The following is a 19,869-nucleotide window of genomic DNA, read 5'->3' as shown; positions in this document are numbered from 1 at the left end:
GCGTGCCAAGCTAAAAACGGACCAAGATAAACCATTCGTGTTTTGCGGAATCATTAGAAGTTAAAGGTTTGCAGTGATATCATACAACAAGGAACTAGTTTTAGTACGTTTTTATCTTTCTTGTTCTCTATTATCTTATCCGACTCCATGTAAATACGTTTTTTTATGTCGTTCTTTTTTATCTAGTTTTTTTGTTACCTTTCTTAATTTAGAATTATTTATTCTTACCACATTCATTTCATTTCCACAATTTTGTACTAAAACATAGTTTATATATTATTTTTCAAAAGAGTAACTGCGTAGTTTCTTGCCGATTCTTCTCTGCAAAATCTACATTCCGAATCGGTGGTAGGTTTACTTTTACAAAAATAATAATTTATGTTTAAAGTTTTAATTTGTAAAATGACGATTCGAAAGTGCTCTTGGGACCTATTTGAATAAAGCTGTTTTCGATTTTAATTTTGATTTTCTTACTTAGACTTTGATAGTTCATTAATTAAGATTCCATCTGTATAAAAAATATATACAAAGTACAACGCACTTTACCTTTTATCCCTGTTCTTATCTTTTGTCTGTTTTCCGAATCTCGTTTGTTACTGTAATTCTTAATTAAGATTTAATTATTTTTATCAGCTACATTTTTTTTTTTTATTTTATCAGTGCACTTATCCGAAAATCAAACTTAAATACAGTGATTAAATAAAACAAAATTAATGAAAAATAATATGATAAAGAGTAATTTTTAGATTTTTTTATTTTATTTTATTAAACGATAAAACTAACAACTTTATTCAAATAAACCGCATGCGCACTTTCGAATCGTCATTTTACAAATTTAAACTTTAAATTGATCATTATTTTTGTAAGAGTAAAGCTCCCACCGATTTAGAATGTAGATTATGCAGAGAAGAATCGGCAAGAAACTCCGCAGTTACTCTTTTGACAATAATATATGTATAAACTGTGTTGTCGTATTACAAGAATTCAATGTTTTTGCTTAATTTGTAATTACATAAATAAACATGCCTCGTAACATTTACGTGTTAAATTATAAGTGACTTAATATTCATCGCTACGAATATTATCACTCAATTAATTTAGGAAAGCTTATATTTATTACATAAAAATAACCTCAAATTTTAATAAAATACTTGTAGTTGTCAAGAAGCAAAACTCGTAGTACATTTAAACCAGCGCATTTTATTAACAAAAACGGCTTGTTGAAAATGTAATATCGAAATTCCTGAACAAAATTACAAAACAAATTTATAACATAATATGTTATGCAAGGGCTTCATAGATATGATAGCGTTACTTTTCGTACATGTGATACATTTAAATATCAAATATAATATGGATCGTAATATTATAGGTTCATTGTTTAAATGACGGCTAATCGTACTAAATTACTTAGGCGTTTTTATGTATAACTTAGTGAGTAAGGTGACCAGAGCTCCTGGGGGGATTGGGGATTGGGTCGGCAACGCGCTTGCGATGCGTCTGGTGTTGCAGTTGTCTATAAGCTACGGTAATCGCTTACCATCAGGTGAGCCGTACGCTTGTTTGCCGACCTAGTGACATAATAAAAAATAAAAATAAAAACTATTTTAACCCTACCCCCAATTCCACCAATAAGAACACAATACTGCTTGAAAACAGTATTATTTAGCTGTGGTCTTCTGTAAGGTCGAGGTACTACCCCAGTCAGACTGCTCCATATTATGAGCAGGAAATTTACTGCTGTACTCTACCTCTGTAAGTACCTGAGAACAAGGCATTTAATAAAGAATCAAACTCTTCAGCTTTATAATATTATCATCATCATCACAGCAGCCTTTCGCAGTCCCCTACTGGACATAGGCCTCTACAAGTTCACGCCAAAAATGGCGTAAACTCATGTGTTTTGCCCATAGTCACCACGCTGGGCAGGCGGGTTGGTGTTATAATATGTTGTTGTTGTTGGTTCTGTCTTGTCTTGGCTAGAATCATACCTTTCTGGGCGTATTTTTTACGTAGAAGTCAATGGCTTTACCTCTACACCACGTGACATAAACTCTGGAGTGCCACAGGGATCTCATCTCGGTCCAATTCTTTTTAACATCTTTGTGAATGACCTTCCCCACTTCATAAAGCATTCTGTCCCTTCCTTATATGCTGATGACCTTAAGTTATGGAAGGTTATTGACACAGAAGAAGATGTCTCCCTTCTACAAAGTGACCTCAATGCTCTTGTGCGCTGATGCGGAAGAAATGGTATGGAGCTCAATATCAAGAAATGCAATCACATAAAATTCACGAGAAAATTGTTTCCCATCTCATCGGTCTACTTTATTAACGGTGTGAGTCTAGAAGAAGTTGACGTAGTAAAAGATTTGGGAGTATTTTTGGATGGCAAAATGACTTTTGTTCCGCATATTGAAGGCATGGTTGGGAGAGCTTCCAAGCTGTTAGGTTTTGTTATCAGAAACGTCAGGGCATTTAAGTGCTCATCAACCAAAATAGCTCTCTATAATAGTATTGTGAGATCAGTTCTTGAATATGGTAGAGTGGTATGGCGTCCACATTATGCTTGTCACATATTACGTATAGAACGAATTCAAAAGCGGCTGGTTCGGCATTTAGTTTTCAATCATTACAGAGACAAGAAGTCACTCTCGTATAATGATATTTTAGAGTCACTGAAAATGCAAAGTTTAAACAGCCGACGTGACTTACTTGATCTCTGTTTTTTCTATAAAATTATGAGAAATTATCTAAGTTGCCCAGCTCTTTTGGAAAAATTTATGTTTAGAGTCCCTCTTCGGATACCTCGCAAGCCGGTTGAGCCACTCTTTCGTCCACTTCGTAGAACAGTTTTGGGTGCAAACTCGCCAATCTCACGAATTTGTACGCTCTATAATAGGTGTGGGGGATCGATTGACGTACACTGCATGTCTCTAACTAGATTTAAAACAGAAATTGCCAATAGGCTGACTTAGTGGTTATTGTAATTATTATTATTATTAATTTTTTTTTGTTTTTTTGATTATTAGTCTTGGTGTTTAGCACATAATTTAGTTTCTAAGAAATTTTCTATTGTGTACATAATATAAAAAGCATGTGGAGTATACCTGTAACTGGTTGTGCAATTAGCACAAATAAATTAAATATTATACTGTAGATGTAAGTAACATTGTAACAATCGTTGGTGTACCAAATAAATAAATAAAAATAAAAATAAAAATAATATCAGTATAGATATAATAGAGGTATAACTCTGTCCTTGATTGATGCAACGCATCGCACAACGCAAGCAATATATCACGTGACTAGAATTCCAGTGAGAACATATGACAGCCTACAGATATGACTATTTTATATTTCTGAAATTGCTGAAACCTTTCATATTCATAATTATTTTTAACTTTAATCGAATTCCCATATCAATTTCTCTTAACGTTTTCAAAAAGAACGTGATACCTTAGAAATGTTTCTAATAAGACTCAATTAAATGTAATAACTCGTTTTATCCCGTCACTTAATGTCGGTTTTCTTTCTTTCAAGCAAGTTTCTTTTGCAAGTTTAAGGTACTTCCCCAGTCGGGCTGCTCCAGATTTTGAGCAACATCCTGCTGATCTCTACTTCAGTCATACAAATTACTTTATATAAGCAAATCTTGCTCGACATATTTAAGTTCTTAATATTTTATAATGTTTCATTTTAAAAAGGTAAATAAAAAGTAAGATAAAATAACAAGTAGTACAATAAAGTACATGTACCTATTTGAAATTGAACAGAAATCTGTTCGTGACAAATAGGAATTTCATTTCGAAGGAATTATAAAGATTGTATAGAATTTTCCTGGTGTTAGGAATGTATAAAATATTTGAATAAGTTCTTCTCTTAAAATAAAACATTTAAAATGATTATTTTAAATTTTATTTCATAATGTAAAACCTTTTAGAATGAGTATGCTAGAGTTACATTTAATGAAATTTTTGTTTAATTGAATATAAATGAATAATGTTTAGGAAAATGTACATTTAATGAAAACATTTTTCGTTACATCACTCATTCTTTTGTTGTTGAGTAAGTGTTTCTGGGAAAAATCGAGGACAGGGATGGTTATGTGCATGCGATGCTTCTAGTGTTGCAGGTGTCGATATTCTAGGGTAACCGCTTACCACCAGATTGACCATAGCTTTTTTGCCAACTTGGTAGCTTACAAACAGGTGTACGACTTACCTGCTGGTATGCGATTACCGTAGCTTATAGACTCCTGGAAACCAAAATGCTTGTGTTGCTGACCCTACATCCAATCCTCTGTAGGAGCTCTGGTCACCTTACTCACCACAGGACAATACTGTTTAAAAGTAGTATTATTTAGCTTTGATCTTCTGTAAGATCAAGGTACTTCCCCAGTCAGGCCGCTCAAGATTTTGAGCAGCATATATCCTGCTGGGTTCTACCTCAGTTAAATTATATATGTATATCAAGCCATCATCTGTTGGCGTTATTTATTTATTATAGTAACTGGAATCGTAAACGCTTCAGTGCTTAGATTTAATTTAGATTTGCAGGGAACACGTCGAACCTATAGGCACAGTTATCTAGGATCGCAAATTGTTGACAACTGACACATGCTGAGTTTGTATGCACTTTGCAATTTAGAATCAGCTGTCTGCGTTAGCAGTCTTAATTAAATTACCATTGTTGATTCAATTCAACGTGTTCTAAGCTTTATATAAATTACATTAAAAGAGTTAAGCCAAATAAAATTTTTATTTACGTTGGATAAAAGTCTGTGGTAGATTTCACAGATTATACACTTGTCACTATATCTGTGAAGCGTCAGAGATACACCTAACCCACCTCAGCCTGCAAAATAATGATATTTGTAATAAAAAAAATACTAATCGATAGATTTTGAATAGCTCAATTCAACTACGTTGTCCTTTTAAATTGCTCACCTCAAATTATATAATTAAAAATCAAATTTTTTTTTAAAAAATCAAATATTTTCAAACTCCTATATCTTTTGATGTATACAATATTTTAAATTGCTCAAAGTGTTAAAAAACTGCTCAAGTTGCATTTATAATTGCTCAAGTATAGTTTCGAACGATCCACTTTCCTTAATTTTTAAATAAATATAAATAGTTTGAACAAATAAAATAATGATATTTGTAAAAAAAAAAACTAATAGATAGATTTTCAATAGTCCAATTCAACTACGTTGTCCTTTTAAATTGCTCACCTCAAATTATTTAATTAAAAATCAAAAAAGTCGTTAAAAAAATTCATTTATCAATAATTTCAAACTCCTATATCTTTTGATGTATACAATATTTTACATTGCTCAAAGTGTTAATAAACTGCTCAAGTTGCATTTATAATTGCTCAAGTACAGTTTGGAACAGCTCCACTTTCCTTAATTTCTAAATAAATATATATATGAAGTTTGAACTAATTTTGATTGATTTAAAAATTAAGGAAAGTGGAGCTGTTCCAAACTGTACTTGAGCAATTATAAATGCAACTTGAGCAGTTTATTAACATTTTGAGCAATGTAAAATATTGTATACATCAAAAGATATAGGAGTTTGAAATTATTGATAAATGAATTTTTTAACGACTTTTTTGATTTTTAATTAAATAATTTGAGGTGAGCAATTTAAAAAGACAACTTAGTTGAATTGAGAAATTGAAAATCTATCTATTAGAATTTTTTTTACAAATATCATTATTTTATTTGTTCAAACTACTTATATTTATTTAAAAATTAAGGAAAGTGGATCCGTTCGAAACTATACTTGAGCAATTATAAATGCAACTTGAGCAGTTTTTTAACACTTTGAGCAATTTAAAATATTGTATACATCAAAAGATATAGGAGTTTGAAAATATTTGATTTTTTAAAAAAAAATTTGATTTTTAATTATATAATTTGAGGTGAGCAATTTAAAAGGACAACGTAGTTGAATTGAGCTATTGAAAATCTATCGATTAGTATTTTTTTTTATTACAAGTATCATTATTTTGCAGGCTAGGGTGGGGTAGGTCAGAGATACAACATAAATGCAAATATACTTTATTGTACATCCAACCGTAATACAAAAACACCTTTCTATAAAAAATACAGAGTATAAATATAAAATCACGGCTAAATAAATTTTTAAATCAAACTATCGTTTGTTTCATATTTTGGTAGTCGTAAATAGAAGCAGAATCATTACACAACCAAAATTTTAAAATTATAACAAACCTATATACGTCAGTGGTAAAAAAGACAATAATAAATATAGGCGTGTATCTTTAATTCAATTAATTAAACGCACATTATTGTCATAATGAAATGAAATTACTTTACGTATTTTTGCTGCATTATTTTATTAACAAATATTTTTATATGTACATGCATAACACTGCTACATACCTATATACATACATATAAATAAATAAATAAATAAATATCTTATAACATATACACACGGTCGTCTGTTCCTATGGTAAGCAACTTAATGCTTGTGTTACAGGTAATAGCCGACTGTTAAAACTATTTTTTTTATAAATATACATACAAATAATACATATATAAATACATAAATACAAATATTACACCCAGACTCAGGCGGGAATCGAACCCACAACCCGCGGCACAGAAAGCAGGAAAAAAAACATATATGTTTTATTTTCTATATAACGGAGTATAAACATCATGCAACAGAGAACTTCCGCGTGATAAGTGTTACACTTCACTACATCACCTCAATATTTTTACTTATCTATAATATAATGAAAACGAAATCGACCTAAGTTCTACTTTCTTACCATTTCTATCTTTTGTTTACGACATTTGTCGTTCGTATATTGGTGTTCAAAGAAAAAAAGAATCATATATTTACGTACATTAAAAAAAAAACTTTCTAGATTTCATTCTGTGGAATCTAATCGAATTTTACTCGACGTATGTTAAACATTTTATTAAATTGTTTGAAATAGAAAAAGCGTTTATTAAAAAGAGCTTTTATAAATCTTAGTATTAATGTCGACACGGATCGCATTGAATTCGCGTTATGGGCTTGCTGAATTATTCAAAACATTTCGTAATCTGAAAACCATAATTTACTTTAGAAAAACGGAAAAAATCCAACGTTTGTTTATACTCGAAATAAATTAGAGCGATTGTGATTTGTTTTGCGCTCTTTTAAATGTTTAATTAAAGCAACGGAAATTCAACAAATAACAGAAAATTTTAAAATAACATGGTTATTTTTATTACTAAAATTCTTCAAAAACGGGATATATTTATCATGTTTTTTATTTTCATTTCACAGAGCACGATATTTCGGTATTAGGTACGAATACTTGTCTCATGAACAAGAAATTCTTAGTATATATTTATACTAGCTGACCGGACAGACTTCGTTCTGTCAAAAGTTGATATAGTAAAAAATTTATTTATTTTAAAACTTAAAAAAAAAATATTTTTTAAAATTATTTTTTGTTTTAAAACCTTCCGTTGGTCTTAGAAAACATACAAACAAAAAATTAGCCGAATTGGTCGAGACATTCTCGAGTTTATTTATTTATTTGTACAAAAATCCATAGCTACATTTTATGTTTCTTAATGCAATACAGAGTATCCAAACAAAAGTCACTTTCGGATTTTACATTATTTAAATTACACAGTTAAGGTAGACAAAGTTGAGTTGAGGTAGTAAAACACAGTTACAATAAAAAATGAGAAATATATAAAATGTAAAATATCCGTGGTCAATAATGTGTAGATGTGAATGTGTAATTTTGTGAGCGTGTATGCCTGTGTAATTGTATGTAAGTGGATGTGGTATAGATAAGTGACTGTGTAGATTATTCATACGTGCTAGCAAGTTTCTCTATTACAGCCCTTTTAAAGGAGCTTCTAGATGTGGAAAAAAGGTAAATCTCAGAAAACAACTTGTTATACTGTCATATTGAATTATGCGCTTAGCAACATTAATTTTTATTTATATAGATAATTGTAATTGTCTTGTAGACCGTTAAAATATACAAAAAATTTTTAGTCAAGTACAATGACAGGACAAGAGTGATTTAATTATGATTGAAAACGTGCTGAGGAGACTTATTTGCACTTAAATATCAACTTTTTATATTTTTTTTCTAATTTCCTCCCTTTGTCTCATTCGTCCTTTACAGGACTTCATTGAATCAAACTGACTATAAGGGTAGCGGAACACTTAATCATTCTTGCCCGTTTTCTTTTAAGCAATAAGATTGTACTGTTACTTCAATTAACTAACAGTAGTTATATGTGGAAACGGAGCATATAAATTACATACATATACAATAAATATAATATATAATTGACTATAAGAGGGAGTTCTACTGGAATGATTATTTTTTTTAATTAATATTTTTACTGTCACGAGACAAGCAAAACATTTTATGTTAATATTAATTTAGCAACTTCAAGTGAATTAATCCTTCTCTACTTCACTTGAAAATTCGTGTAATATGCAGTGAATCACAGATTTTGATTTTTTCATAAAATACTTAAGGCTTATCAGTCGTAAAGAATAATATTTATGGAGATATGAAAAATAAAATAAAAATAATAAATAAATAAAAAAAATCCCTCCCTCAATTAAGTGGAGATGCACTTGATCTAGATGGAGTTGCTATTCTTTTAGACACTTAGACGTAACAAAAATGGTACTAAGACCTCATTTAATGGTGAATTATTTGTAAAGTACGTAGTATATTTGTAAAAGATGTCATGTGTGTAGGTGTACATGTGTGTATGTGAGTGTGTCCGTGTGTATGAGTGTGTGCGTATGTGATATAACCTCTGCTTTTTATTCGAACAGACTATTTAATATAAAAATATGATCATTTCGAATTATATGACAAATATGCCACTGCATGCATGCTTCATAACATATAAATAATTTTTTTTACAGAAATAATCTTGTTGAATTGAGAATATTAAATCTTGACAGTCGGAACAAGTTGCAATGACCGTTCCGCACGTGTACTGAACGACTATTTTTAATACAGTTGCGAAAAAATGAAGCAATGTAATAAAATAATAAATAGAATATAAGGAAAGTTTTTTTTTCGTCACCCATTCTGGTAGGCAAAGGGAACTGTGCCCATACAGCCAAGTCTTCAGTATATATTGAAAATCAGTTTATATATCATATATTGATTATCAATTTTTTATTGAAATGAAATGAAAATGAAATTTAATGAGATAAAATGAAATGAAACCTAACCAAACTCATTCAATCAAATCATTAAATCTGATATTGAAACAAATTAGTAGCTTCTTTTTAGAAATATACGTATTTGCATGAATCATAAACACTTCTATGATTTTTTTTAGTAAAAACTTCATGGTTGGTTTTTCTTTTTAATAGACATTATTTTAACAGTTGAGAAAGAGAACGCACGAGTTCGGGAAAGGTAAAAAAAGCAAGAGTATGTAATAGCCAACATCCCGAACGCTATACGTCGCTGTCAATACGCCACTTTTTGAGCAATTGTATTAAAAAAGTTGTTTTCAAGCTTGATGTTAATTTCTGTGTGAATTGAATTTTTTACTTTTTTATTATTTTTTATATTAAACAAATATATGGCATACTAATTTAAACACGCTCGTTGATCTGCTATTTCACCACAATTCATCATCATCATCATCATTACAGCCTATACAGTCCACTGCTGGACATAGGCCTCCACAAACTTATGCCAAAAATAGCGTAAACTCATGTGTTTTGCCCATAGTCACCACGCTGGGCAGGCGGGTTTACACACTACCTTATAAGAATACCACAATTACCTTATAAGAATGTTTCAATATTCTTGTTGTGTATATAATTTTTTTGTGTTACATTTAAACGTCAAGGTGTGTCGCAAGCATTACCCGCTTAAGAATACTATAAAACAAAGACATCTTTCGCTGTTTGAGTACAGAGCTTTTTGTCTTTAGTTCGAGAAAAATTACCATTTCTTTGTTACTTGATGTAATAAAATGAGTAAAACAAGACGTTGATCATTCATCATCATCAAGCTTTTTTCTTCTTTCTAATTGAATGAAGTTTCGATACTCAGTATAAAAAAAAAATAACGAAAACGAAAGCGAATAAATAATAATTGCCTCAATTTGCATTGTTTTCAGTCATCTTTATTTACTTTACTGTAGAGACGTATACTACGTATGCTATAGCTTCAGAACCTATTGTTACATAATTTGATAATGTCGAGAACATTCTAGAAGGTGTGAGAAAGAAAATATTCTCAAACTTTCTCGAATTTCCTAGAGCCTAGCTCTCTGAATATAATAATAAGAGCCCGGTGTCGCCCGCCAGAGTTAGTTCGATTTGAACAGCGAAACAAGTGATTTCGAAACGAAAAGGAAAGAAGTTATCTGTGAGCCTTTATTTTGAAGTATCAGTGTGAGTATTTTTAATAGTGTGTTTAATTCATATTGTTGACGATATCAATTTTAATATTCTAAAGAAAATACCTGGTGAAGAGAAAATATATAAAACGATCGACACGATGGTATCCATTGAAGAAAGTGTCAACTTCACTACTGAATTTCTAAACTCTTTAGAAATACCAGGAATGCCATTACACTTCCTTCGTCTAAAAACTGGATCTCCAATCATACTACTCAGAAATCTCAACTCCCCAAAACTATGTAATGAAGCGAGGATTATCGTAAAACAGCTATCAAGTAATACAATTGAAGTTGACCTTATTCCTGGAAAGAACAAAGGAAAAGGAAGGAAAAATTTCAAGAAAGAACAGTATTTATACCTAGAATACCACTCATCTCTTCTGAATTACCATTTCAATTTAAAAGATTGCAGTTTCTAATTAAATTAGCATTTAGTTTTACAATTAACAGAGCGCAAGGGCAAACTTTAAAATATTGTGGCTTGATGCCATGCTTGATGCCGCAAAGAATCCTGCTTCTCTCACGGTCAGCTATATATGTAGTTTTTTTATATATGTAGCTTTCTCAAGAGTAGGAAATTCGAAAATTTTGCATATATATCCCGGATAATAAAATGAAAAATGTTGTTTATAAACAAGTAGTGTAAATAATGAGAAAATGTTTTCAATATTTTTTTTACTTTTTACGTCGTAGCTAGTAATGAATAATAATAATATAAGCCTTTTATTTCAGACACGTACACTTATTTTTCTTACTTAACTAACTTATCTAACGTATCTCTAAATCATCGACACCATGTTTGTTTACCCTTGGTTGGCATAGGCCTCTTCCAACTTCTTCCAATATTTTCTTTCTCGAGCTATCTCGACCACACAGTACCCGCGACTGCTTTGATGTCGTCTTCCCACATTTTGTATTGTCTTCCTCGATTACGCTTTATATTTATGGGATATCAGTTCATAACTGTTTTACTCCATTTCTCTGAACTCCATTTGTTTTTCCGTATTGTATATGTTACATTTTCAAGTTTTGTAATACAACCTCAAAACAAAGAAAAAAGAAATACATTAACAACACCCCAATCTGAAATCGAAGACTGCAACCTTTCAACTTGGCACTATTCTACGCGGATGTAATTTATTCAGCAATTACCTTTGAATAATTAGTTCTTTACTTGTGCATTGTAAATGTGTAATATTATCAAATTTGTTAAAAAAATTATTGAGACAGTATCATAGCGCCATTACTATAATTATTATTGTAATGTTGGGATTGCAATCTAAACTTAAGTAGGGGTTTGTAAAGGTCCGAGCGTTCGAACGTAAGAATTTAATGCTTCGACTGCCTTATTTGTTCGCTAAGGCTTACGAAGTTTTGGCACGCAAGCCATATAAACTATGCGCTAGGAAATTGTAGGTACGGCACTGATTAATGTACAAAAACAACACAATATATTTAATGTTGTCAAATACGCTCATTACAATAGATTTTTTGGTCAAATTTGTTTTGTTATGGTCACCTGCGTTTAATTACGGGTGACGACACCGAGTGACGTCAACATAGATACCTGTTCATTTGAAATGGTTTGTGCGACTGTGTACCGTAAGGATAGATGTTTGTTTTTGTGTTGCGTCGTTTACTTACCACCAAAAACTAGTGATGATGACTATATGATATTTTTTAGAATAGTAGAAAAATTGTGTGTCAAATATAAACAAATTGTTTTGTTAGGTGATTTCAATTTAAATTCTTGCACAGTTAATGTAAACAATTATTTCGAATATTTTATGTCTTTTTGCGAATTCACTCAAATGAATAAGGTACCAAATTGCAATCAAAGACAATTAGACTTAGTGTTGTGTTCACCGAGGCTATGTGAAGGTTTACGGGTAAGTGAAGCTGACAGCGCTCTAGTGCCGGTAGATTTGTATCATCCGCCACTCGCGGTGAACTTGAAGCTCAGCGTACGCGAAACGCCATGGGTGCCTGGGCCTGCTACATACTGTCGCGAGGTAGGCAGTAGCCAAATCGAATCACAATGGAATTTTGGTAAAACAGATTTCAATTTATTTTATTCCTCTTTGGCTTCCGCCGACTGGAGTTCAATCTACGAAAAGAGTAAGCCGGAGGAAGCTTTGGAGTGTTTTTATAGTATTTTTAATGTTATAATGGAAAATTGCGTTCCCAAAAAACGTCTTAAATTACATCATCTAAGGTATAACTATCCTAAATGGTATACATTCGATTTAATTAGGGATATACAATTAAAAGCTAAACTACATAAGCAATACAAAATCACGAAATCCCGAGATTACTACGAAGCGTTTTCTTTATGTAGATCGCGAATTAAAAAAAATATTCATAGCGATTTCCTTAACTATCAGAATCGATTACAAAACGATATGGTAAGGGATCCTAAGTCTTTTTGGGATTATATTAAAACGAAAAAGGGTACTACGACATCCAAAAAAATTTTGAAAGATGGAGTAACCCTTTCAAATTCAGAGAGTACGATAGAATTTGCTAAATATTTCTATTCGGTGTACAATAGTAAGGCTGCACGACTGGACGTCGGCGAGGCGCAGGCTGGGGATGACGCGGGCGGCGCGCGCGTTCACATCGCTCCTCTGCGCCTCGGTGACGTGAGTGCAGCTCTCGAACGACTTAAACCCAAGCGATCAGCAGGCCCTGATGGTATTCCGGCATTCGTGATGAAAGATTGTCGCCCAGTGCTCGCGGAACCACTGTTATATGTTTTTAATTTGTGTCTGGAACATTCATATTTCCCAGAACGTTGGAAGGTTACACGTGTCGTTCCAATACCTAAAAAAGGTGAAGGAACGACTATTGAGTCCTTTAGACCTGTGGCAGTACTGTCTACACCGGCGAAGGTGTTCGAAACAGTCATTCAGCGAAGTATAAAGGAACAGGTGGCTTCGTATCTATGCGATGCTCAGCATGGCTTTCGACCTGCACGAAACACAACCAGTAACCTTTTAAATGCCCTGACGTACATGGTTCCTCACGTTGATGCAGGGTTACAGGTAGATGCGGCCTACTTTGATTTTCGTAAAGCTTTTGACCTAGTTGATAACGACATTTTGCTATCAAAGATGGCTAAAATTGGCTGTACACCTAAGCTGCTTCAATTGTTCGCAAGTTACATGAAAGACAGAAAACAATATGTTGAGTACATGGGTTACCGTTCTGAGCCTTATTTCGTTAGGTCGGGAGTGAGCCAAGGCAGTAATTTAGAGCCGTTAAAATTTATAATAATGATTAACGATCTACCCGAAATCGTAAGCGAAGCCAAATGTTTACTTTTCGCAGACGACCTAAAGCTGCTTCTAGCAATTAAGGGGATAGATGACTGCCAGCACCTTCAACAGGATATCAACCGTGTCCTGGAGTGGAGTAAAAGGAACAAGTTACAATTTAATGTCGATAAATGTTCCATAGTAACATTTAGCAGAGCGCAGAAACCACTCCATTTCGACTACAAGGTGGATGGCACTTTATTAAAAAGAGAAAAATCGGTCCGCGATCTTGGTGTTCAGTTTGATGCCAAATTAACATTCCGCGAGCATATCGTAAATATATGCAAAAGAGCGTTCAAACGATTAGGTTTTGTTATTCGCACAGTTAAGGGATTCACTAACATCAAAGCAATCTCTTTACTGTATGATGCCCTGATAAGAAGTCAGCTTGAGTATAATGCGGCAGTATGGTCTCCACATGAAGTCAAATACAGTCTCATGCTGGAACGTATTCAAAATAAATTCACCAGGTTTCTTTACCATAGGCTTTATGGCGTGTATCCCTTGTATCCCTTGATGTATCCAACATTGTTTGTATTGGGCATGGTTGGATACAACAAGTTGGAGACTAGGAGAGAGCTGGCTCTGGCAACTTATATTTTAAAATTATTCCGCGGTGTTGTCAATAATCCAGGGGTACTACAGTGGATAGGTTTGAGCGTACCCGATAGGTATCTACAACGAAGGCGGCGACCGAGCTTATTTGCAGTACCCCACGGCAGAACCGAGCTAGTGCGCAACGGCCCCCTTGCTCGTTCAATCAGAACGCTGAACTTAGTGGCTGACACACTAGACCTTTTTTCTTGTTCGTGGAGTGAATTCGCAAAAGTTACTTTGTACATAATATGTTATGAGAAATGAATTTAATGTTTTATAGTTATTAATGTTACATTGTTTTGTTTTTAGTGTTATGCTCAAGTCAGCTAATTCTTTTTAATTGTAGTTTAATTTTTTTTTTATTCCTTTTGTTTTTTGTCTCGTTTACTATGTCTAATGAATTGGGTTATGCCTGTAATATTAGATGTAAGAAATAAAATAGAATAAATAAAATAAATAAATAAATAAATAAAATAAAATTAGTATGTGTACTTTAAAAACTATTACAATAACGATAAATAGTTTACTAGTCTCGATCGGTATCGAACTTTTTCATTTTGTAAAGATTTCGATATCATTTTATTACATTGGCACAATATCACAAAAGTAATTTTAAAATTTAAAAATACACTTTTACTAGAGCTTAATGCTTCTCCTACTCCACTACGATTACTGGATAGATGTTTGTATGTAAATATCTCATATTATATTTTTTAAAATTGCGCACAAAATAAAACTCAAAAATTACTCGTCAAATCTAGATAATCTTTAAATGGGACTACATGATAATCACCAGCTTACAATTAAAAAAGAATCACCAAAATCGGTACACCTAGTAAAAAGTTACGAAGTAACGCTAATAAAATGTATACAGTTTAATTGAGAACCTCAACTTCTTTTTGAAGACGGTTCAAAATGGAATGGTACTAGTTCAACTATTAACTCATCTCAAAACATCTGTTAAAACCTTGTATTCTATTTACTGGGCTTTTACTATTTATTACATCCAGGGCATAATTTACATTAACGCCATTAAAATAAATGCTTAATGGGATCTAAAAGTACATTTTAATTTGGAAAATTTATAATCGAAGTGCTGAAAATAGCCACGTCGACCCGTAACCAAGGCCTCTAGAACATCATAGCAATATAGGAATTGCAAAATGCAAATCGAGTAAGTCTCGTTTGAATAAAATTGTATATAGTCACTGTGAAAGCTTAGAAACTTGTGCAGAAACAATTTTATTTAAAGTTGATTTTATCACCATGACCGAAAATACTCATACCAGATGGCTAGCACATACATCGACTCGATAAGAATGTTCTTTCATCGATAAAACGAGAATAAAACTGTCGATAAACATAGCACCGTCAACGTTTCTGTTTCGTTTGGCGTTCATTCAAGTAGTTTTTGATGTACGAATACCGGTAAGCTTTATTTCTGCTATTATTGTTCTTGATTTAGAAACATTGTCTACTCAATAAGACTAGTTTCCTGGAGCGTAGCTGCCAAACAATAGACTAGAAGACGACGAACCTCTTTGTTAAAACGAAACAATAAAAACATAAATATGTCTAGCAAGATTTGCTTACGTGAAGTTATTTGTGTAACTGAGAGTACAGCAGGAAATATTCTGCTCAAAATCTGGAGCAGCCTGACTGAGGAAGTACCTCGATCGCAGAGAAGATCACAGCTAAATAATACTGCTTTCAAACAGTGTTGTGTTCCTGTGGTGAGTATGGTGACCAAAGATCTTAGAAGGATTTAGGGATATGGTCTGCAACACGGTTGCAATGCTTTTAATGTTGCAAGTGTCTATAAGCTGCGGTAATCGCTTACAATCAGGTGAGCCGTATGCTTCTTTACCGACCTAATTGTACAAAAAAAAAATATACCATAACCCTACTTTTGACCATTATTTTAACAGTTTTTGATGTACTTGTAACGTCATTATCGGTAGCTAAAGATTTTGCAAAATTGTATTAAAATATTTTTTTTGTAATGTTTACGCGAATTTTGCTCATTATAATGAAACAACTTTTGCGGATTTTATCGCGGTTTATTAAGTTTTTTAAATGCCTGACGTTTCGAATACTTTACAGCAACCATAGTCACGGGAGTCACAACATTCTTATTCACAGGAGGTAAAGTTCTTATGAAATCGGTGAGAGAATTACTTAAAATTGCGAAAATGTAACAGAAGTGTGCTTATAATAAAATGACACTTTTTTTTGTATTTACCTTTCATAATAATTGTTACAGACTAATTGTATGGTAATCATGTCACAGTACTATTTATAAAGGTTTCAGTACCGTACCGTTCCACTGTTATGCTGGAAGTTCGATTAAAGCTCAAAGCAGATGTTTGAAAGTATTGGATTTAGTCTGGTTTCCAGTATTAAAGAGTTTTCCCGTCACGATCCATAGAGCACGTAAATCCTCTCAGTTATCACAAAAAGCTGATAACGATCATTAATTTAGTAAGGAAATTATCAGAAAAATAAATTTCGGACGAAAATATTCTCCAATAATTATGTCACCGTGTACCCGCTAACCTGGAAACATATTTCAAGTCAAGATGAGAGTCTTACAGTTGAGTGCATAACGGATACCATCTTTGACACACAAGTCGAAGTAGTCCGCACTAGTCATGCTGATATTTTATAAATTAACATAATACAGAACGTTGAATTTACGTCTAGACCGCATTTGCATACATAATGCAACAACGACGTAAGTTGAAGACTATTTTTACAAGTAAGCAAAAACGAAGGTTTGTTGTAAATGAAAAATACATACTGTGTAATGGGTATATTATTTAAGCGGCAAATTATAATAAGGCCTTTTTAGAGATTTCAAAATTGAATTAATTTTTGAATTATTTAAAATAAAATATTTTATTGTTAAGTTATAAGTAGTTAATCATAAAACGGTACAAGATAGACATTACATTAGATACATTAGATAGAGGTCTATTGTTATATTTATCTTATATATAAAAATGAATCGCAAAATGTGTTGCTAAGCGCAAAACTCGAGAACGGTTGGACCGATTTCGCTAATTCTTTTTTTAAAATATTCCTTGAAGTACGAGGATGGTTCTTACGGAGAGAAAAATTCTAAAAAAAAAAAATTAAATTTCCTGAAAAAGTCTAAAAACAACACTTTTCTATACTCCCATACAAAAGATTTGTGATAATACTTAAAAGTCAATTTGAACTTTAATACCATACGATAAAGTTTGTGTTAGGCGATACGAAGTTCGCCGGGTCAGCTAGTCTATAATATAAAAATGAGTCGCTGAATGTGTTGCTAAGCGCAAAACTCGAGAACGGTTGGACCGATTTCGCTAATTCTTTTTTTTTTAATATTCCTTGAAGTACGAGGATGGTTCTTACGGAGAGAAAAATTCTAAAAAAAAAATTAATACAATTAAAGAATCGACTGTTAGGCGATACGAAGTTCGCCGGGTCAGCTAGTTGTATTATAGATATTATATTATATTAGAGGTTTATTATTATATTAATATATAAATAATCCTAATTTTTCCTTTATTACTTTTTAACTGCTAAGTAAAAAAAATGTTTCTTATCATTACACTTTTATTTTACTTTTCACATTATCGTTTTAAATTAAATAAAATCAAGTATCTATTTCAATTTAGTACTACTTGTTTTGTATATTATATTATAAAATAATTATTTTATTGATAATATTAGTATTATAAATAAAATTATGTAAATAGTAAATAATTTAGTAGTAAATGTGAGAATGAATTTTAAACAGAATCAGTAAAATACGAGCTTTTAATATAATTAATGCGAGTAGTGTGACACGGCGACATTTAAATAATGTAAACAAAAACGTTATACTGTAATGAATATTGATGTCAATTAAGCTCGTATTTGAAATAAAACTTTACCAAATTCAATTGACAGACGTCATATCATTGCTAAATATTTATTTAATATATTTGAAAATAATTAGAAGAGAAATAAAATAGAGAGTGGGAGAGAGAGAAATATAAATAAAAGTTATCAAACACGTACTATATTGTGTGTCTATTTATTTTACTTTTGCTATATAATTTTGTCTATTTTCTATTATTATTTTATTTAAGTTTAATAATGTTCAATTTAAGAAGAAAAATTAGTAAGTACAAAAATATATATAATTACTTATCTTCAAATGAAACGTAAATAAATACTTTATACCTACTAAATCCAGTTTCTTTTGATATCTTTAAGTTTTCACGCCATTCAGACACTCTCCACCAGTGTTAACAGCCGTTAGATAAGAAACTAAAATTGAAAAAACTACAAAAAGTATTCGTCGAGAGTAATTCGAGAACATTTTATTTCAAAACTCTTAAGGCGTCATTTACGTGAAGGTTAATCCTGCTCGTGGAAAGTCGAATCGAATTAAAAATATTTATGAACATAGTTTGTTTGTGAAATGTTGATGATTTATAAAGACTTGAGAGTGGTTTTAACCGGCTTTAAAACAGGAGGAGGTTCTCAATTCGACTGTGTTTTTTTATGCATGCTACCTCAGAACTTTTGATTGGGTGGACCGATTTTGATTTTTTTAATCGAAAAGTGGTGCGTGTCATGTCGTTCCATCATTCATTATCATTATCATTTAGGCCTATCACAGTCCACTGCTGGACACAGGGCTCCACAAGTTTACGACTAAAATAGCGCGAACTCATGTGTTTTGCCCATAGTCACCACGCTGGGCAGGCGGGTTGGTGACCGCAGGTCGTTCCATTTAAATTTAATTGATATCTAACAATTTTTGAGTTATATCGTATTTACTTAACTACTTTTTCGTCGACCCACGTTGTATTTTACGCTGTATTTGACGATTCTCGTTTTATTCGAAAGTTGATGCTTTTCATGTACAAACAAGGTTGTACGTTGTTTACGAATTTTAGGTAAAATGTAGCAATAGCAAATCGGCTGTTACCTGTAACACAAGCATTTAGATACGTATCTTAGTTTAGTATGTCTAAGATATATTTATTTATTGTTTTCTAATGTTTACGTGAATTTGACTCATTACAATGGAACGAATTTTTCGGATTGAATCGCGGTTTATTAACTTTATTAAATGCCCGACGTTTCGAATTATAGCAACCATGGTTACGGGAAGATTCTACATTTGATTATCGGTCTACAAAGTCAATTTTGCCAGATTGCTGCAAGCGATGGAACGCACAAGGAGAAATCTTTCTCCTGAAAACCGACCCTAGATTAGTATCTTTTTTTTTATGTCACTAGGTCGGCAAACAAGCGTACGGCTCACCTGATGGTAAGCGATTACCGTAGCTTATAGACGTCTGCAACACCAGAAGCATCGCAAGCGCGTTGCCGACCCTATTCCCAATCCCCCCAGGAGCTCTGGTCACCTTACTCACCAACAGGAACACAATACTGTATCTGAATCTATTCAAGCGCAATGGAGAATCAAAGGCAAGAGGGTAGACAATAAATAAGACAGCGAAA

At 32.2% G+C, this 19,869-nt stretch overlaps 1 protein-coding gene and 1 long non-coding RNA gene across 2 annotated transcripts in view; both read right to left on the bottom strand.

Moving 5' to 3' along the window:
* The window catches only part of LOC123660303 (neuropeptide CCHamide-1 receptor-like), a 99,358-nt gene that overhangs the window by 52,211 nt on the left and 27,278 nt on the right, over positions 1 to 19,869 (bottom strand). The window lies entirely within an intron of this gene.
* LOC123660307 lies at positions 846 to 19,430 on the bottom strand. The gene is made up of 3 exons (XR_006744164.1): positions 19,420 to 19,430; positions 10,744 to 10,750; positions 846 to 961 (listed from the first exon to the last, which is right to left on the bottom strand). It is a non-coding gene; the product is annotated as an uncharacterized LOC123660307 (long non-coding RNA).

Source organism: Melitaea cinxia, chromosome 15 (assembly GCF_905220565.1).
Source record: "Melitaea cinxia chromosome 15, ilMelCinx1.1, whole genome shotgun sequence".
Classification (NCBI taxonomy): domain Eukaryota; kingdom Metazoa; phylum Arthropoda; class Insecta; order Lepidoptera; family Nymphalidae; genus Melitaea; species Melitaea cinxia.
This window is presented reverse-complemented; position numbering and strand designations above follow the sequence as displayed.